The following is an 18,580-nucleotide window of genomic DNA, read 5'->3' as shown; positions in this document are numbered from 1 at the left end:
TCAGTTAAATGCTCCTAAGACTATAAACCTTTCTTTGTCCTACTTTGGACTTTTTAGAACTGTAACTTTTGGCCTGGTATCTCTCTCCTTTGAAATTCTGATTCCCCCTATAGCACTTCATCAGTATTCATGGTTCTGAAGGCAGCACTTCTCCCGGCCCGCTGGGAACTGATTCTCGGGACTGATCTGCAAGCGCTAGCCCCGGGCTCCTCAACCTTGTTGTGCACACACAGGACCTGGGCGGCGGGTTTCCAAATGCACGCAGGTTCTGACCCAGAAGGTCTGGGTGGGGCCCGACTGTCTGCCTTTCCAACTGGCTCTCCGGGGAGATGATGCGGGGGCGGCCTACGGCCGACTCCATGGCCGGAATAGCAATCCCAAACCTTATCACCGGGCGGGCGGCTTTTCTGGGCGACGCGGAATAAAGCACAAGAGGAACGTATGACGAAGTTCAGAGAGCCTCACTTCGGGGCTTTACAGCAGGGAGCCTGGACCAGACATGAAACAGTTTCACCATAAGCTCTCTGAACACACTGCGAAACTGGATAAGATCGCCACGCAGCGGGGCTTGACGCAGTCCCGGCTTCCACGTGGTTGGGGGACTGTCTCCGAATCTGCAAACCCTCGGGGCAAGAACGGGGCTGGGCCAACGGTTCTGAAATTCCTTCCCAAGCAGCAGGAACTTGGGATGGCCACACAGTCGGTGACTGCGGGCTCGAAGGAGCCCCCTTGTGGGTGGAGAGGCTGCTAACCCCCTTCTCCGGCACAGGAGTGGGAGTAGGGGAAACGGGGTGTCAGTCCTCCCGCGCCGCCACCCCCCACACACCTTGAGGCCTAGCTCCTTCCCCAGAGGACTGCCATCCAATAATCTCTCCAAATCCTCAGGGCACCTGTGTTGGAAAGACACAGCTCTTGAGGGGCATCACCAAGTGAGCCAGTCCAAAGCGGAATGAGTATAAAGACTGAATTGAAAACAAAGACACTCATTTCGTAAGATGCAGGGATTAGTTATTCCTTAAATAATCAGTTGGATTAATTATGTCTTCAAACAAGTGAAAAAAAGAAAGTCACCAGCCTTACCTCTTACCTGGTCTATGCTTTTATCCGTACTTGACTTGAATTCCGTCTTTGGTAGCATATTAAACATTTTTACTTTATAAGCTACAAAATCTAGCAGCATACATTAAGCCACAGGGTAGATGCATGTTCCTTTGTTACCTTATGCTGTGCGTTAGGAGTTTTAAAAAAAAATTAAATATGATTAGTTTATCCCAACCCCCTCCCACACCCAGTAGGTCTAGGAACAGACGTTCTAGAAAGCCTCCCTGGGTAGAAAGCCTCCATGGAGACTTCCCTCTCATGCCAGGGCAGTGGTCCTCACCGCCATCTAACAGCTGGTTCCCTGACTGCCAGTCTTTCCTTCCCCACCACAGACAAAGCCTCCTAAGCATACCGGTAGTCCTTGGAGCCGCAGTCCTGCTCACAAGCCTCCAGCAACTCTCTCGCTGCCCACCAATAAAACCCAACTCTGAAGCCTGCCACCGAGGGTCCCTTTCCTGGCCTTTCCTACTTTCCTAGGTTACTTAACCTCTCTGAGCCTGCATTATTCATTTAAAAACCATGGCCCATAATACCAACCGGTCCAATGTGTGTTTTAAGGATTGCATGTGGCCTCAGGAAAGACCGCCTCTCGGGCAGCCAGGCCCATGGTGAGTTCGCAGAAGATTCGATTTCTATTTCTGGTTCACAACAGACATTGTCTTCCCGATTACTTTTTCTTAAGTTTACTGAGCACTTTCCTGACTGACCACTTGCTGGGGTCGGAGGCCCCTTCCATCCCCACACCATCTACACTTCCTGTCTTTGCTTGCCATTTTACCTTTATTTGTGTGATTGCTCGTGAACATAGGGCTCCCCCGTTAGACTGAGAATTCTGTAAGGGCAGTGGGCACAGTGGTCCCTGGTGTCCCTCACAGGGCCTGACGCACGCAGTGGGTGGTGCGAAAGTACATTTCCGAGCTACAAGCCCAGTTTGACTTATCACCACTTCCTAATGTTTTCCATTTTTCCCAACATACCTCAGCTGCTGGTCTGTTTTAACACAACTCACAGGAGCTCGCTCAGTGGTTACTTATGAATAAATATTGCCCTCTGACAATGGCACCACATATTTTCAGCGTGAACATCTGTGGCTTATAAGGACAAAAGAAGAAGAAGGAGAGAAAGAATGAAAGGAAAATAACAAGATAATGAGCAGTGATGTTCCTAAGCAATGAAGCAAGCAGGTCGCCGCACAGGCTGATTGGAGTGATAATGAGTGACTTTAAGGATCCCAGAGCCAGGAAAGTGGGGAATGGTTGTGTCTCCAAGAAATTACAGAATTAACTGGGGGCCCCCCGAAAACCAATACCGCATTAGTAGACTCTTACTCTATCATAAATGCAACCATAAACTATTTTTGGAAGCTGATTTAAGTATTTTCAGGGGTTATTGTGACTTGGCATAATTTCTACCTTCAAAACCTAACCACTACCACCCCCATAAAATTAAACTCCACTAAATTATAAGCACTTGGAGGCAAATCAGGGTCTTTTACATCTTGGTGTGGTCATAAGTCATAAAGATGGAACAGTTTAGAAATCAATGTATCTTCTGGTGATAATCAGCCAACACCCTCTTTTAGGGAATGCTCTTTGGCTGCATATCAAAACTTATTGAGTTAACACACATTCGTCAAAAATTGGTACTATTTAGTCTCATCAATGAATTTGAAATTTCAAACACGGACTTGTAAAGACTCCATTGTGCTGTAAGTATGCTAGATTTTGCCAAGTGCTGATAACATTTTTGGCATAGTTTCAGTTCTTCGTGGTATTACATATTTATTACCTAAATTACATAAGCTATCCGTGCTTACTGTAAATAAAAAGAAAGAAAGTATACACTTACGCAAAAAGAAGAAAAAAATCACATAAGATTCAATTACCCAAAGATAGGAATTATTAATATTTTGGCTTGTAATTACCCATACTTTTTAAAAAAATCTGTGTGTGTGTGTGTGTGTGTTCTCTCTTAATGAATACTTTAAAATTACATTGATGGTTATAAAAACGAATCATAGAATGTTAGCAGTGAGCGACTATAGCCTAAGCCCTTCATTTGACAGTTGCAGAAACTGCAAGATTCTTTCCTGAGGGTTGAACATGGCTGGACTATAATTATAGCAGCTTTGAAAATATGAGGCCTTTAGGTCTCAGAATATAATTCATGTTTTTGCTTGTTCAAATCACAGTGGCACAGGACGCCACAGACACTATGTTCTAGAACAACAACAAAAAATACACAACAGGATAGAAAGGGGGAAATTAGATCAATGAAGGTTCATAACAGTCAGATAATGCTCTTATCAGACTGATAATGAAGTCAGTTGTTCATACTAGATAGATAAGTACGTTCAACCAAGAGTCACAAAATTACATTGTAATTCCCACCCTACTAGTGACAAGACTTGTGACTTTGGTAACCTCTCTCTGCCTATTTCCTCATCTGTAAAATGGGAAGTATCCCATTTTCCATTCCTATTTTCTACAAACCGAATGAAATACAGAATGTGAAAGTATTTTTTTTTTTAGAAAATTTTTAAAAGATTTTATTTATTTATTTGTTTGAGAGAGAGAGAATGAGAGACAGAGAGCACGAGAGGGAAGAGGGTCAGAGGGAGCAGCAGACCCCCCCGCTGAGCAGGGAGCCCGATGCGGGACTCGATCCCGGGACTCCAGGACCATGACCTGAGCTGAAGGCAGTTGCTCAACCAACTGAGCCACCCAGGAGCCCAAGGTGAAAGTATTTTTAGATGTAAAGTGTCATGCAGAGTAAGGTGGTTGAAAGGGAGCAGAGGAGCACTAAACGCATAGACTGATGATGGTCTAACAAATCATAAATTTGTGTCTTCCCTGAGGCTACAAAGCTTTCCCCTGCTTGGTATCCCTCTCCATTTGAATGGATGCTCTGTGCATATGTATGTGTGTGTGCATGTGTGTTGTGTGTATCGTGTGTGTGTGTGTGTGTGTGTGAGAGAGAGAGATTTTATATCACTATATTCATATTTCCTTCACCCAACTATCACATTGTATTGTCATTCTTGGTTTCTGTTTCTGTTTTCCCCACTAGATAGTAAACTCTTTATTGATGAGGAGGTTTGGGGGGCATTTTAGCCCTGCTCCTCATCTCCCTCAGCGCCCCCTAAGACAAATTTCCTCCACTCCTTCACTCGGACTTTGCCAACCAGATTACCTCCTTGAGCCCTTCCCACACCTATACCTCACCCTCTCAGGAAGTTTTTAGGAGCACCATTAACTCTCTTCCAGCATCTAAAATAGTGCCTAGCAGCTAACACTGTAGACAGTCAGTGAAGGTTGGTTGAGGGTGAATGAAAGAGAACCCAATCAGTCTTTAAGAATGCTCTCTTCCTGTCAATCAAGGCCTCCTTATATTTAAATCTTTGAAATCTGATCATGGACAGTTTTGGTTTGATTGTTCAAGAAGGGCCATGACTTGCAATAACTTGTGATTTGCTGAAGAAAGAATGAAAATGAGGTACAGGACCAGGCCAGGGTCAGACCCTCACCTCCTGGGTAAGCCAGCCCAACCCCCACCTCCTGAACATGGCTTTGTTATCACAGATGCAGCCATGTGTTCACTGAAGCTCAGAATCTACCTTTTCTGACTCTGAAGTCCAAGTCCTTTCCCCTATAGCTCTCAAAAAGATTAGTGTTAAAAAAAAAAAGATTAGTGTTTTCAAAGCGTTTTGTTATCTCATTTGACCGCCACAACAGCCCAGTGAAAGTGGGGACTATTGTCATCCCCTTTACAGATGAGGAAAGAGGCTCAGAGAGGTTCAACAATTTGCTGAAGGTCACCCAGCTAACAAGTGACAGAGAGGACCCTAGAAATCAAGACCACTGCCTCCAAATAAATGTTCATTTCTCTATACCATAATATAATAATGTTGGACCAAGAAACCACCAATACATATACTAACTCTATGAAGAAACAACAAAAGTTAGTAGAAGAATGGGGTGAAGGAGACTCTGGGGTCAGTTACGTGTACAAAATTCGCTCTGTACAGAAACATTTTAGAGACTTAATGAATATTATTTGCTGGTCGTATTTATAAGCCTTTGGAGGGCATACAGTTATGTCTTATAATCTTGTAGAGCTGAATACAGTGCTTTGCGCAGTAGGGCTCAGTCAAGGTCTACTTGACTATGCCTGGAGATCACTGGATGAGTGTATTGGTAACTTTCCTGCTGTGACAGGTAGTTGAGAGTAGGCCTTGTGAGGAGAGGTCTTATGATCTGGTGAGTGCGACAGGGAGGCCCAAGGATGGGATACAATTCCCTGAAGCACAGACTGTCACATCCTGGGGACACCATCGCTAGGAGATACCCCAGGGTGGTGGAATCCAAACCAAGGAGGCCCCCAAGTCCAGCAAGGCAGCACGGGCAAAGAAAAAGCCCTTGGGCCTCTCAGGCTAGGGCCTGGCTCTGCTTTCAGTTTAGTTGTCTTTGGTTTTTAGTTTCCTCATCTGAAAAATGCTTTCTAAGATCCCTTACAGCTCCACTTAATAGAAAAATATTAACTAAGAATAATACAGATGGTATGCAATCTACAACTAAAGTCGTTTGATGGGTGATTTCATAAGTTAGCATTTTGGTAAAGTTTACAGGCTCTGGAGACAGGCAGGGTGTGTATCCCAGCTCAGCTACTTACGGTGTGTATGATCTTAGACAACTTACATAGCCCCTCAGGGCTTCAGATTCCTCTTCTGTAGAGAAGGATAATAATTCCTACTTCATAAAGTTGTTAGGACAATTAAATAACTTTCAATGTGCTTAGATCAGTGATGACACAGATGACAGAGTGTTAGCTATTGTCACTAGCATCAGACCTATTGAAGTTTCATTATCTGTTAAGGATGAGAAAAATACAAGAGTAAGAACTTGGGGTAAGTCAACTTTTTGATTAGTTTGAAGCCACAGAGGTTGATATACATGTTGATCGAGGGCAAGGGAAAGACAGGAAGTGATAGGAGAAAAGACCAAATGCCTGACCATTGCCATAGACGGTAACCAGAGTCAGGAAATATTTATCAGAAATGCAAGAATAAATATGAACAAATGGCTCTTTTAATAGTGTAATTTCAAAATACCGGTAAGAAGAGGAAAAAGAAAATGACTTTTATTTGGAACAGAATACACTCTCCAAAAATAGACCCACATGTATATGGTCAATTAATTTTCAACAAAAGGTGCCAAGTTAGATAATTCAATAGAGAAAAGAGTCTTTTCAATAATAGGTACTGGAACTACTCAATATTCTATATGGAAAAAATTAACCTTGACCCTCACTTCCCACCATACAAATATTAACTCAAAATGGATCATAGACCTCAATGTAAAAGCTAAAACTAATTCTACTTTTAGAAGAAAATGGTTGTGGCATTAGATTAGGCAAAGACTACTTAAACAGGACACAAAAGCACCTACTCTAAAAGAAAAAAAATGATAAATGGACTTCATCAAGCTTAAAAATGGTTGCTCTTAAGGATAAACCACAAGGGGCGCCTGGGTGGCTCAGTCATTAAGCGCCTGCCTTCAGCTCAGGTCATGGTCCCAGGGTCCTAGGATCGAGCCCCACATCGGGCTCCCTGCTCAGCGGGAAGCTTGCTTCTCCCTCTCCCACTCCCCCTGCTTGTGTTCCCTCTCTCACTTTCTCTTTCTCTCTGTCAAATAAATAAATAAAATCTTTAAAAAAAAAAAAAAAGGATAAACCACAAGACTGGATATCTTTTTGCAAAACATATATCTGACCCAAGTTATGAAAGACACAACTCAATAATAAGATAAACAACACAATTTTTAAAAATTGGTCAAAGCATTGAATGAATACTACACTGAAGGTACCTGAATACAAATAAATACAAATAAAAAGATGTTCAACATCTAGTCAGCAGAGAAAAGCAAATTAAAACCATAATAAGATATTCGGAAGCAATGTTATCAGATGCATAAAAGGTCAGAGCTGTTATAAAGATACATAGTGGCATCATTCTTTAAATTTGGTTTGTTGCATACAATGTTGTGAATATATTCTTTGAATGATATTTATTAGATTTTCTTGAACACCTTTCCTCAAGATATACACAAATATATTTCAAATATATGTCTTATATATAACCTTGCTTGTGTTTTTAAAATTAGTTTTGACTAATAAGTTTTTAGTACAGAAAAAAATCAATGAGCTACAAACCCACAGCAATAGCTAAACGTAAAGATTGGCAATAGTAAATGTTGGCAAGAATGTGGAACCACTGGAACTCATACATTGCTAGGGGGAATGCAAAAGGTTGTAGGCATTTTGGAAAATATTATGGCAGTGCCTTATAGAGTTAAATATATGCATGTGAGCCAGCCATCCTATTCCTAGGTCACTACCGAAAAGAAATGAAAACATAGGTCCACAAAAAAGCATGTACATGAGTGTTCATACAGCATTACTAATAATAGCCAAAAACTAGGAACAACCCAGGTGTCCATAAATAGGACAATGGATAAACAAACTGGAATATACATAAAGCAAAACATTATGCAGCAATAGAAAAGGAATGAACCATGACCATGTAACAACTTGGATGCATCTCAAAAACATGCTGAATGAAAGAAGAATTAACACAAAGGAGCACATACCCTATGATTCTACTTTCTCGAGGCTCTAAAACAGGCGAATGTAACCCATGGTAGAAATATTTGAAATATCAGTTGCTTCGGCAGGGATGGTTAGGAGAAAAAAAACTCCCAAGAGACGGAGGTCAAAAAGTGTATAAAGTAAGTAGCTCACTGCCTCCATCTTCCTTTACCTTACACTTCAGTGGCTTCGTTGCCATTCAGCTAGTTTCAAGAAGCTCTTGTCCTTGTCTCAGCAAATTTCTTTTAAAAAAAAAAACAACTTTTCTTTTCTTTTTTTAAAGAATTTTATTTATTTATTTGTCAGAGAGAGAGAGAGAGAGCACATGCAGGGGGAGCAGCAGAGGGAGAGGGAGAAGCAGGCTCCTCACTGAGCAAGGAGCCCGATGGGGGACTCGATTCCAGGACCCCAGGATCATGACCTGAGCCGAAGGCAGACACTTAACGACTGAGCTACCCAGGCATCCCTGTCTCAGCAAATTTCACCTCCTGTACTGACATTTTGGCCTTAAGGAGCTGACAGTTTGATGAATAACATAAAGAATTAATCAGAGAGACCCAATCTGGAATAATATGTCTTGCTAACCTTCCAAATGTGTCCCAGGGGTCAGAAATCCAACTGGTCACTGTTTAAGAAAAAGTGCTAATAAACTAGTACTATAATAACATCAACAGTCCTCAGAGAGATCCTGAAAGCTAAGATAAAATATATGATGTATATAATACCATTTATGCAAATTTTATTTTATTTATTTTTATTTTTTTTAAGACTTTACTTATTTGTCAGAGAGACGGAGAGTGAGGGAGCACACAAGCAGGGGGAGCAGCAGGTAGAGCGAGAGGGAGAAGCAGGCCCCCCGCTGAGCAAGGAGTCCGATGTGGGGCTTGATCCCAGGACCCCAGGATCATGACCCGAGCCGAAGGCAGACGCTTAACCAACTGAGCCACCCAGGTGTCCCAGTTTATGCAAATTTTAAAAGCATACATACAACACTGTTATTTCGATTGTAGAGTCGTGCATATTAATAAGAGTCTGAACATATAGACAGGAAGGGTAGGCACCAACTTCAGTATGATGGCTGCTTCTGGGGAAGAGAGAAGAATAGGGCTGTATGAAGGGGATATCAGTTACATCTAAATCTATTTACCATCCATCCATATTAAATAGGTAGTGAAAAACAAATAAGGAATGTTGTTGAAATATGTTAAGTTTGGGTTGGGGTGGATATTTTGTAACAGTATTCTCTGTACTCTGTGTGTTTGAAACTTTTGATAGCCAACCACAATCGGAACAGTGAGACAGACACCAGTCTTGTGGGGGCTGGCCTGCCCACTCTGCTTCTGGTAGCATCTCTCCCAGCTCTGCCTGCCTTGAGGCATTTAACAGAAAAAAAGAAAATTATGTCCCACCAAGAGCCTTCTTAGTAGCATCTTTGTGAATGCATGTCTCCTTTCTCCCCTAGCAAGTGTTCTCAAGAAAATCTACTGATAACTGCATCTTCCTTTTCCTGAATATTAACTTCTATCAACCTATAATCCTAGGAAATGGTGCTCTAGCCCAGTACAGTTCAAGTCAAACCAGTCATGTCTGAACCACATCGTTCTTTGGAACTTGAGCATAGCCTTAAAGGTCCCTTCCAACCTGGAGTTTCTAAGATGAATTTTTTTTTTCCAGAAGATTTTTCAACTTATGAGATGCTTTTCTCCTCAACCACCAATAGAACAAGACCATCAGTTTTACCTATAGCTTTGGATTTTGTTTTTATTTTTTAATAATTTAACCTCTGGATGCTACTCTTGTTGCAAACAAAACAACTATTAAAAATAAACCATTTATCTGGAAGCAGCATCTAGAATTTTCAAGGTCTCCCTTAACTATCATATCAGTGAGTGAGGAGATTGCTTTATCTGGGACGTGGAGTTGATTAGAGAGAGAGCAGGATGCGCTATTACCAAAAAAGGTCGGGTTTCAAGATCAGCATTAGTTTCCAACCAAATCCACTACCATCATTAGCATTCATTGATGATGGCTCAGATTGTATGAGTGTCCACATTAAATGTGTGACTTGGATAGTCACCTAAACCTCTATGTATATTTTTTCAGGACACATATCACATTTCAGTATATCATGTCATTTGCTTACTGATTTTGCTTGTTGTCTGCCTCTCTGTTCCAGAATACATCTCCAAGAGAGCAAGGATCTCAGTCTGCACTATGTGATAACATACAGCAAAGATCCAGGTGGGTGCCCATGGCACAGCTGGTGTTCAATGACTAGTTGTTGAATAAATGAATGAATTTCTGCACCTCGTAATCCCTCGCTGTCAAATTCTGATCTTCATGATAAAATAAATACAGTTTCTCTTTATTGAACGCCTACTACATGCCACGCCCTGGGCTAAGCACTTGACATCTCTTTTAATGTCTCAATGGCCTCCTGTGACCGAGGTCTTAGTCCTCTTTTGCAAATCAGAGGGAACCGAGACTTAGGATCAGTGAACTGCCGAAACTCACCCACCGGCCAAGACAGAGCAGGGCTGAATTCCAGTCCGCCAAGCGGCCACGCTGACTCTCAAACACCGGCTTGCATGCACGCCATGTAGGACGGCCCTGTGGACAACACCAGGCAGGAACACTCCAGTCAGGACTGGTAACCTCCTGGCGTCCAGCAACCCCACTGACCTTGACCGGACCCCTTCCTTTGTTGCACATGGCAGACTCACAGGAAGAAAAATGGGGCTCCCCTCCTGAGTCCACCCTTGCCCCCACTTCCACCACCTGGCAAGGGCCTTGTCACATGCTTGGACATAGTAACATAGTGACGTTGATTTGTCAGACATGCTCGCAGTCCAGATGAAATCATGGCGTCCTTAAAAGTGTGGTTTAGGGGGAGAAGCTTGAGGCTTGGAATCACACAGTCCTGGGTTCAAAGGTTATTTCTGTACGTGTTACCTGTGGGGGCATTTGCATGTTATTTGATCCTTCTGGGCTTGGTTTTTTTCACTGGTTAAGTGGAAATCCTGATGCCTACCTTGGAGAGTTGTTGAGAAGTTAAAAAAGATTCGTGCACTAAACATGCCCCTTCACTTTCACAAGGAGACATAGGGGACCAACCAGCATTCTTTTTCCCTGTTGGAAGGTGGAGGTGTAAAGAAATGGCATTTAAGATTTCCACAGCAATTTGTTTCATCTTGTTTGAGTCCTGCTTTGTGGAGGATGGGGCTCAGCATGAGGAAAAAAGGAATTGGGGTGGTCTCTCTTCAAGCTCCCTCTGCCCTAAGGTGTGAACTTCTGTTGCGAGTGAGTAGTGAGGGGAGGAAGAGGGATGGAAAGCTCGGGGAGACTCACCCAGATCTGTCTTTGTCACAAATGACCAGAATTGGTTCTCTTTTTCTTATTGGTTTGTGGAGCCATTTATATATTCTGGAATAGTTCTTTTATGTGTTGGGAGCACGCAAATACCTCTTTATGGTTTATGGTTAAATCTTTTCATTTTTTTTTCCTCAGTATTATTTGTCGTTTAGTTGTGTAATTATTTATTGCTTTACAAGTTAAAAAAAGGTAAATAAAGCCCAATGTTAGCTTAAGAACAAAAACCAAGTAGATGGACATTTAACTGATAAATGAGTGTTTGTGAGGCTAACAGCTGCAGTTATTCTTTTTTCTATTTTGTGATATTTCATGAAACAAAAAAGACACCAAAAAAACCTTTGGCCCTCATTCCTCTCACCACAAGGTGTAAAAGAGCTAGCTACACAAACTCCTTTTCTTTTCCCAATCTTAAACTTACTTTATTGAGGGCTATCAACCGCAGGATAAGAAAACGGCCTCTAAAAATGACTTGGAATTCTGGGGACATTCTTGGCGGAGACACCCAATCACAGGAACAGCCCCAGGCCAAGTTGTGAAAGAGGCTACGTGTCTCTGGGCGCCTCCATTCCTGAACCCCCACCCTGTCCTTTCAACATCTCCCCCCAGGCACCTGGCAGCCTCCTTGGATTCCCAAAGTCACCTCTATCAGCACGAGACGCACATTCTTAGTCACGCAAAAGGAAGACTTACTAAAGGTGGACTCAACCCCAGAAGTGTTTACATTTTGAAAGTCTTCAGAGTGTGGGCAGAAAAAGACAAAGGAAACAGCCAGAATTCCTCAGCGGGGTCGCTCAACAGCCGCCGCAGAATGACCCAGGAGACCTCTCAGAAGGGCCCGACACTTCGACACCGACAGTGCCCCCGGAGTGTAGAGACCCCATCTTGTTCAACATCGGAGCCCAGTGGCGAGCCGGCCCGTGGTGCTTTGAGGGAAGCAAACAACTATGGTTTGAATGAATTAAATGACTTCCCGTCTGTCTCGTTCTGTGCCAGGCACTGTGGGAAACCTAGGGGATCTGTCCGTGAGGAGAACACAGAGACTCCTCTCCTCGGGGAGCTTCCATTCTATGTATGTGGTGGTGAGGGGAAGGGGATGAGTGTGTTGAGAAGGTCTATAAATAAAATAAGTAAACTTATATTATCTGTGACAATAAATACTTTGGAGATAAACAGAGCAGGAAAGGGGACCCGAAGGGCGGCGGGGGGGAGGGGCTGTTGCACTTTGACACAGGAAGGTCACAGTGTCATTTGAGCAAAGAAGGTGAACATGAGGCCTTGTAGGGAAAACAGAACAGCGACTGGATGAATCCCCCTCAGCCCTCCAACATTCCCTGTCTTTGAAGACTGAACCTCTCAAGTTCTAAGAAGGCATTCTGCCACATCCTGCTTCAGTAGTTTGCATACACTGTTCTCCTTCCCTGATACCTGCCCACCTGTCTTTTCTGCCTGGCCAATTCCTGCTTGTCCTGCAAGACCCATATCAGATGCCACCTCCCCTCTGAAACCTTCCTCAGAGCCTCCAGGCGCTTGTCATCGCTACTTCCTTTGCCCTCACGTAATACCGTGCTCACTTCTTACTAGAAGCTCTCAGTACTTTTCCTGGGGCGGCACACGTGTTTTTCAGAATCCTCACAACCAGGGGTAAGTTAACACTATCATCATCACTGTTGGACGTATAAGAAAACAGGTTCTAACAGGTTGAGTAACTTGGCCCTGGTCATCAGCTAGGTTTGAAAGACAGGACGTGAAAGTCAACAACCCACACTCCAAAACAAGGCTCTCCCCGCGACGCCGGGAGCCTCGCCTTGCACTGGGTAAATTGTACTTGTGTCAGAGTTTTCTGCTATTTCTTGATTAACTTGAGGACAGACACCATTTCTGTTTGAATGGGGGAGGCGCTGTCTGGGGAGCTTTCGATAAATATTTGTTCAGAGAATAAAGGGATGCATTAGTCACCAACAATACAGGCATTCATGTGGAATGTATTTTTGAGGGGGGGCCTCCCGTGCTACCTCAGTCATACCTTAGAGGTGACTGCTTGCTCCGCCTGACCCCGCCAGAACCAAGTAGGGCTGGGGAAGGGATTCTTTTGGTATTTGGCTATGGCCTCCTTTACTCTCCTTTGGGTGCTCTTAGGGCAAGTGGTTTGCAACAGCTGTGGGGGCGCAGGTCAGCAATGGGCGGCAGAGTGCATGGTTGGACCCAAAGGCCCCTGAGCAGCCCAGACCCGGGTACTAAGCCCTTCCTCCGCATCCTAATTGCCTCTGAGTTTCTCTCCCAAACACCTAGGCCAACCTCCAGTCACGACGTGAAGAGACGGTGGGCGGTGGGTTCTCCCAGTCTTTCCGAAAAGGTGGAAAGTATAGTTTTCTGTTGGCTGGTCCCTAACATAATAAATAAGATGCTGTGTCCGTACCCCAGCTGGGGAGAAAAGGAAAGGAAGAAGGTCTAAGGGTGACCAAGAACACGGGACAAGGTGTTCTAGAAGAAGGCGACTTGCTCATGCTCAGGGAGTATTCGTCCCTGTTCCTGGGAGGCAGCCCGGAAAGGTCGACTGACTCAGTCACTTGGGTCTAGGGAGGGAGCTGCTTTTGCTTCTGATAGCTGGAGATGGTGTTTTTCTTCCAAGTCAGGGTAAGGATATATTTATGTCAGATATTTTATTTTTTCCATTGTTAACATCTCAGTATTAAACTCTCAAGGTTGCTAATCATTGCGACTCCACCTCCCTCATTCCCTCATTCCACAGTATTAAGCATCCAGGATATGCCAAGTGCATGCGCTCAGCCTCAGACAGCAAGACGCCATGGCCTGTCCTCAGAGAGGCTCCGGTCCCGAAGGGGAGACAGACAGGGAGCGTGGACGTAGGCACGGGCGCACGGTGCTTCTCCGTCAGGCCACAGGCCACCACGGCAGCCCAAAGCAGGGGACACAGGCTCCAAAGATGATTCATGTGTGAGCAGGGCCTTCCTTGGAAACTTTTTAGCTGTTTTTCTTTGTTGGGGGAATTGGGTGGGAGAAGAATCATAGCCTGTTTTAAACTGAATTATTTTATTGTTTAAACATGAAAGCAATTCATTATGTCCTTAAGGGGGATGGAAAGACTGAGACAAAAGCCCTGAGGTGTTCATTTCCGTAGAGCCCTGGCACCCCCTTCCGGGGCGGATAAGGTTTCAGGTCCATGGGGAGGTTGGGGGAGAGGTGGGGACCTCCCATCCCACCCCGCACCCCCGCACCCTCCCACCCCACACCGCAGTAGAAGTAGAGGTAATGCATGACCCTCGGGTGCCTCTCTGTAAAACAGAAGCGTCACATTAGACATTCTCTCCAAGGCTGAATCGAGTGCTCTCATTTTGCAACTCAGCCGTATCAACCATTTTCATCTCTACGTGCTTTTATGGTATGTTATCTTGAAAGCTGAGGGTTTGTGATCAGAGAGCAGGGAGTCAATAAGGGTAGGGTGGGGGAGAGTCAGGGGTAGGTTGAGAATGAGGGAGCACTGTGGGGTGAGGTGGGTGGGGCAAGAAAAACATTTGAAAGGGGGTACTCCTTCCCATCCTTTTCTTTCCGTCCTTGGAGGGCGTTTGCTTTTCCCCACTACTGACCAGTGTTTCTTCACTGGAGATGATGACAGATAACCGGCATCCCCAAGCTCTTAGTTTAATGCTGTGGCCCCACTAAGAGTCACAGTCTTCACGTACTGAGCTGTGCTGTGGGCCAGGTACTGTGTGCGTTTCACATAATGCTTGGAGAGAGTTTTGAAGCAGATGCCTTCAAACTACCCCATGAATAGATAAGTAGAGTACAAACAATTAACCTTTGTTTAGAATCTTGCAATTTACAAAGCAGTTTATTGCTTCATCCCACCCTGGGTACAGCCCTCTGACTTGGGCAGCGCCACTCTCTATGTCTCATTGGTGAGGAAGGTAAGGCCACGTCGAGTTAGAACAATTCCCAATGTTCTTCGTCTGGTTGTTACCAGACATAAACAGCAGGACATAAACACTAAGGATGAAAATGAAGGGAGAGTGAAGAATCCACTTTTTTGGTGCAGGTGGGCCAGCAAGGCCAATGGTACACACTCACTCCAACCTGAAAAAGGAGAGGGTCACCCCAAATGTATGGTACAGTGAGTACACGTTACTTCCCGCTCTGCAGCCCCCTTCTTCTCAAGATCTGAAGGCTGTAAGGATAATAGATGCTCTGATCACGACCCCTCCCCTTTATTCTGCTTTGGACCAGCTCTGGAGGAGCCAAACCCCCTCTGGGGCGTTTAGAAATGGCATTTTTTTTTTGCCAGTGTAACAGTTATTTTAAAGAGCAGACTTCCCCACCCAGCTCCCATGAAGGGAGAGGGTGTGACTCAGCAAGACACCCCGGGTGGGGCAGGGGGTGGGGAAAGACCCGCTGTGGGGCTCAGGGTTTGTTTGAGGTCCTGAGTCCCTCCCACCCGGGAGAGCAGTGAACCGAGGCTTCGTTTTCATCTGTGGCTTTGTGCCCTTTCGTGGCCCCAAAGGGGCTTCCACCCAGACCTCCGGCTTGGACGGAATCCTAAGTATAAAAATATAACAATTAAAAATAGAAAAACAAATATAAATACTGTTTCTCTTTTTCTAAAAAAAAAACATGACTATATTATATAGGGTCTCTATTATAATTTCTTGCTCAAAGAATTTTTGGAGTTTATATCCTCCCAACTGTACTGCAAGGTGAATTCAGGGTGAATTCCCAGAGCCTAATGTGGTGCTTGTTGCTCAGAAAGTTTTTATTGACCAAAGGATCCTCCCCATCCTCAACCGCACACACCTAAGGCTGAAAAGAAGTTCAGGGAGGTGAAGTAGGGAAGGCTAGAATCTTCTCTAGTCTCTGCAAGTGAGGATTTTAGAGTTTAATGAAGGCTGCTACAGTTTGGGGTAGACCAGGACCCATTCCCCTTCCCTCCCCTCCCTTCCCTTCCTCCCTCCCTCCCTCATCTATCCCTCCCTCTGTCTTTCTCTCTCTCTTCCTTTCTTATTTTAATTGGGAAAATATGAGTATACATGGTAAACTGAGAGAGGGACCAGCAAAAAGGGAGACATGCTATTTATAATTGTCATGTTTCATCAAACCCAACAGGCTCTCAATTTGAAGGTGAATGACTATTTTGTGTATCACTAAGAAGGAAGAGATGTTGCCGCATTATGACATCCTGTCCTGATTTCAGAGATGTTACAGTGGGGAATATTTAAAAAGCACGACCAGGTCCACGTGAAGGTCAAGCAAGTCGTCATTAACAACGTATTAGACAGCTAGTATTCATTGAACAAACCCTCATTGAATGCTACTGTGTGCCAAGCACAGTTCTTACTATTTTATAAATAATAATTAAAGTTAATTATTGAAATCCTTGAAAGAAACCTGTGAGATAAGTACTGTTGTCACCCCCACTTTACAGATCAGGAGACTGAGGCATTGAGCGGTTAAGAAATTTGTCAATAAGTAGCAGATCTAAGCTTCAAACTCCGGTCATTGCCCTTGGCGTCTGTTCTTCTCATCACTAAGGTATGTGTTGACCTACAGGAAATGGTGGGTGAATAAATGAACGAGTGAGTAAATGAATGAATGAAAAAAGAATCAACTGCGCTTGGATTTCAAGCGCAAGACTTCGCATGCATGTCTCCCGTCTGTCCCCTCCTCCTCTTAGGAAGAGCCAGCCCTTTGTCCTTAAGTTCAAGGTCTTAGCACATTGATGAAGTTCTAAAGGAGGTGAGGAAACAAGAGCAGGGAATGGGATATGGTGTATGGGAGGGGAAGAAAAGTTGCAAAATCGTCGGCGTGACTATTTTGTACTCGTAACTCTGCTACTCATCTAACAGGAGTCTAATGATTTATCAATAAGATCATCTGGGCAGTGAAGAAGGATGGTGTTCTGGGAGAGAGTGCCACCTATTGAATGACCATCACCACAGCTGGGGAGTTTCATCCAGGCCACCCAAGACAATGGGAGAGAGGACAGAACAGCTACAGAAATGGACCTAAGACAAGAAAGCCAATTCCCCAACAAACGGTCTTGAACCTAAAGCTAAGTTCTTATCCAGACCATGCAGATGGTAATAACTCGGGAAGCCTTCTTTGTAAGAGGTTAGAGAATCTGGAAAAGACCCGTTTGGCCCAAACAATGAGGACTCTGCTGAATTCCATGGCCTGACTTGTGCAGTGTGGAGTCCAGGTCATTTCTGAGCTAGACATTGTGACATTGAACACAGAGGTAAACGTAAACTCTTAAGGAGGAGGAAAACTACCAGTTACTGAGTCTCTAGTCTGTGCTTTACAGAAGCGTGAATTTCACCTTTATTCATACAGTAAATATTTACTAAGCAGTTACTATGTGCCAAGCACTGTTCCCAGACAATGGGAAAACAGCACTGAACTTACATCAGGGCAGAAACAGCAAGCGAGAGAATATAAACAAGTACTATTGTATTTCAGGCAGTGAAAAATGCTGTCAAGAAACGAAAACCAGAAAATGGGCTGAGAGCGGTCCCATCGTTTACAACTACCGACGATCTTGCCCATTCCACAGGCTCTGAGAGGTTAAGTATTTAGTTCAAGCTCAGCTGAACTCAATTGTGAGCAAGCGCGTGAGCAGTGGGGCTAGCTAGGATTTAATTCTCTGCCTTTCTGAATCTAAAACTGTCTCTCCCCACGGCACAGGGCTGTGCAGGAAGCGTCAAGAAGGACAATCAGTATAGGACGTCCTCGTTGGCATGTTCTGTCAATTATCATCTCTATTTTGTTCTAAAAGTTGGTAACAATACCGAAGCGTCTCTAGCAGGGCACACAGGTAAAAATACCATGTGGGCATTTCCACAGATTCTCAGACTCTGACAGTCCTTGCTCAGTCAGAGTGCCCTTAAAAGGGAAAAACCATCAAGTACCCTTCAGCTCTTACCCTGCGCGGCAGTGGGTTAACCGGTGAGGCTCGTACTGATCATGTACATCCAAGAAATTTGTATCATTTTTTATATGACACAAATCTCATCATGTTAGAGGATATGTGGGCTTCCTTATGCTTTCACAGTAAACCGTCATTTCCAAGAAGCTGGGAAGAGGCGCTCTGGAGAGGGTTCCATGGTGTGGCTGATGCCCAGTGGTCTGTGGGACAGAGAATATTGGATTACCTCCCCGGAGGAAGAGGCTGCCCTTTGTGTGTGAGGTCGGAAGGATGTTGCCATCTCCTCTGAATGGGCCAAGGCAGGGTCTTCACATTGTCAGAGGCCCTGTCAGCCAGCCTGTTGCTTCCTCCCCGGAAGGGACATGTGTTTCCTCACCCCCTCCTGCCCTTCTCCTCTGAGGGCAGGCGCAGGTTGGCCGGCGGCGAGCGAGCAGAGCGCCTGAAACCACTTCAATTCACACAAAGTCTGGAAGAATATTTGGTCAAGATGACTCTGCCTCCTAGAGTTGGGCTGAATCAGAAGAGAGT

The 18,580-nt window shown here is 44.4% G+C and overlaps 2 long non-coding RNA genes across 5 annotated transcripts in view; one reads left to right on the top strand and one right to left on the bottom strand.

Moving 5' to 3' along the window:
• Positions 1–12,223, top strand: part of LOC112823178 (uncharacterized) — a 166,191-nt gene extending 153,968 nt beyond the window's left edge. For 2 of the 4 annotated variants that reach the window (XR_012378240.1, XR_012378243.1), the window contains one exon: positions 9,923–11,707. This is a non-coding gene — a long non-coding RNA (uncharacterized lncRNA). The other 2 variants (XR_012378241.1, XR_012378245.1) reach the window with 2 other exon arrangements.
• The window catches only part of LOC141372736 (uncharacterized), an 823,585-nt gene that overhangs the window by 774,850 nt on the left and 30,155 nt on the right, over positions 1–18,580 (bottom strand). The gene's annotated exons all lie outside the window — the stretch shown is intronic.

This window comes from Callorhinus ursinus, unplaced genomic scaffold (assembly GCF_003265705.2).
Source record: "Callorhinus ursinus isolate GAN/ISIS: 27379988/994484 unplaced genomic scaffold, GSC_fseal_2.0 scaffold5, whole genome shotgun sequence".
NCBI lineage: Eukaryota > Metazoa > Chordata > Mammalia > Carnivora > Otariidae > Callorhinus > Callorhinus ursinus.
This window is presented reverse-complemented; position numbering and strand designations above follow the sequence as displayed.